Below are 3,258 nucleotides of genomic sequence, written 5' to 3' on the forward strand. Positions count from 1 at the left end.
TGCTGGTCTGTGCTCCCTTCTGACCTTCTTTCTATCCTCTTCTTTGCATTTTTAAATGAGAGGACTCATGGCCCCCATATTCTTTCTTTTCTTTAGTGTGGATTTCTTTTAAGCAAATCATGGTTCTTGATGCCTCAGAGTTCTGAGCTCCTGTGGGCCGGCATTCTAGCCAATACATTGCACCAGTCTTGAATACCTAAACTGCCTGCTCCACAGAGTTTCTGTGAGGGATAAATGAGTTAATGGACATGAAACATGATATGAAGGGCAGCCATTTTTTGTTCCTGGCCGCAGCACTGGGAGTCAGAATGCCTGGTTGGCAGCTTGTTCCCAGGGGCCTCAATGTGTCTATTAGCTCCTTGTAGGTCCTCTCCATTCCCCAAGGCTCTCTGGAATTGGAGCAGAGCCTTCCCAACAGGCCAGACACTGCAATGAATAAGTCTGCCTTGGATGGAAGGCGGGGGGTGGCTCCAGATTTATAGGAATTACAAAGTCTAAGGGAAATTCAGGCCAGTCTGAGGTGGGGGGGAAGGGAGGGGAGGAGAAGAGGAGGAGGAAGGAGAAGGGAAGTTAGGTCATTATTAGGGGACCATCCAAACCACTGGATTGTACCTTGGTTAGGCAGTCAGAGCCATGAAGGGAAGGACTGCCAAGGATGGAGGCAGAAAGCACTCTCATGAGAAAGAGACTGAGGGGGAGAGAGACAGAGAAGAAAGTCCAGGGAAAGAGAGGTAGACTGATAGGGGACATCTGATGGGGACATCGAATAAATGGGACGTGGATGACAGACTGTCAAAGATGGACACAAAGAAAGAAACAGAAGGAGGTAGAGACCCAGAGCAATGAAGGGAAATGGGGAATGGGCCCCATAATGTCCATGAATAAGAGGCTAGAAATGTAACTAGAATTAAAATCTGAGAAAAACTATAGAATCCTAGGCCATTTAACACAGAATGTCAGAGCTGAGAGGATGCCTAAAGATCATTTAGTTCAACCTAGGGTAGCTAGGTGGTGAAGTAGATATAATGTCAGGTCTGAAGTCAGGATGACTCCTCTTCCTGAATTCAAATATGGCCTCAGACATTCACTAGCTGTGTGACCCTGGGCAAGTCACTTCACCCCCTGTGCCTCAGTTTCCTCATCTGTAAAATGAGCTGGAGAAGGAAATGGCAAACCACTCCAGCATCTTTGTCAAGAAAACTCCAAAAGGGGTCAAGAAGAGTTGGACAAAATTGAAATAACTCAACAACAGTTCAACCTACACATTCATTTTAGAGATGGGGAAACTGAGGCCCAGGGAGGTACAGCGACTTTCTCAAAGTCACAAAAGCAGTCAGTGGTAAAGCCAACAGAGATACAGGTCTCTCAGCTCCCAATCCAAGGCTCATTATTGCTCCATGCTGCCAAGGAGCTAATTAAATTTTATGTGTAGGGAGCTGAGTCTAGGGGTAGTTGGCACCCTTCTGGTGCCTTCTCTAAGAGGGTAGGAAGTTGGTAGGGGCAGGACCACTACAAAGTCTAGTGGAAGTAGGACACTTTCAGAAAACATGTCCCTGGCCTCCAGTGGGAGAGCAGTAATAGGAATAGGTCATGCCCTGGGAACAAATGCTTCCGTTGTCCATGCCTCCATCCTTCCATATTGCCCAAAGCTTTATTTCTTCCATAGTCAGGGAATCTCAGAGTGGCACACACCTAAGCCTGTTCGTTTCTCACTGGAAGCAATTCCTGCTTGGGAAGACAATGACTTTATGTGCAGTTTAGCTACTAGGATCTCAGACCTTTGTTCTAGTTGCTTTTCCATAGGGAAAATCAGACTGATAATACTACATATAGTGGTCACTTTATATTAAAATGCAATATAATAATAATACATTTCAATAGCATTGTAAGGTTTCCTCAGTGCTTTGTTCACACAAGTCTGTTACAAAGGGAGTGGAAAGTGATATAGATACATATATGTTCCCATTTCAAAGATCAGAAAAACGAGACCCAGAAAGATGAAAAGACTTGGCCAGAGTGATCTAGCTCTTAAATATGGACACCTGAATGAGGTTCTCTTTACTGCAAGTTCTGTGCACACCTTGACTGACAATCTGTCTATCTATTTTTCTGTTTGTTGGACCATCTATCTATCTATCTATCTATCTATCTATCTATCTATCTATCTATCTATCTATCATCTATCTACCTATCTCTGTTTGTTGGTTTATCTGTCTATCATCTATCTATCCATCCATTCATCTATGTATAAGTGATCTATCTTTCTGTTTGTTGGACCATCTATTATCTATCTATCTCTTCCTTTTGTTGGTTCATCAGTCTATCTATCTATCTATTCATCTATCTATCCATCTTTATCTTTCTGTTTGGTCCATCTATCTATCTATAGCATATATCTATCCATCTATTCATTTATTTATTTATCCATCAATCTATATCTATCTATCTACCTATCTATCCATCTACCTATCTCTATCATCTATCATCTATCTATCCATCTACCTATCTATCATCTATCCATCCATTCATTCATCCATCCATCCAGTTAGCTAGCTAGCTATCTAATCATCTATCATAAAATTGCCTTACAATGAGGACTCTCCCAAAGAGGAACAGACTGCCTGGGGAGGTCTTTAAACAGAGACCCAATGACTACTTTTCAATTACATTGTGGAGGAGATGCTGGTTAAGAAGGGGTTAAATTAGATGGCTGCTGATGCCCCTTCTAGCTCTCAGACTTGGTGTTTCTGTAAATCCCAGACTGACATTCTGTGTTCTAAACAACAAATAGTCCTCTAACCTGCTGACCTTTTTCCGCCTAACTGCTAGCCACACCTGGAGAGTTCCAGGTTCTTTTAAGCCAAGGGCACAGAGACACAGACCCGATAACTTACCAGGGGAGGGAGGGCTCAGCCAAACACCTGGGAAGGGCTGTCTTTCTTGGGCAAGTAAAGAATGCAAATGGATGTTTTCAAGTGCCCTGCCCCACCTTTCCCAAGGATGAGCCAGACTTCCAGAAAGGAAGAAGTACCTTTGAGATCAGGTTCAAGTTAGAGATTAGATGCTCCCTAGGCAAGTTCCAGGAGTTCAAAGAAGCTGAAATGACAAGGAGCCTCTGGATTTCCCCACCTAGGATCTCCAAGCTTGGTTTTAAAGCCATTGGATTAGTCACCAAGTTGGGGTCAAAACCACCTACTCTGATTCATTGTTGATTCTTCCAACCACTCAGGGCTCTATCAACGATAACAGATCCCCTTT

This window comes from Petaurus breviceps, unplaced genomic scaffold (genome assembly GCF_028583685.1).
Source record: "Petaurus breviceps papuanus isolate PSGF00001 unplaced genomic scaffold, PetGlider_PUasm1.0 91041, whole genome shotgun sequence".
NCBI lineage: Eukaryota > Metazoa > Chordata > Mammalia > Diprotodontia > Petauridae > Petaurus > Petaurus breviceps.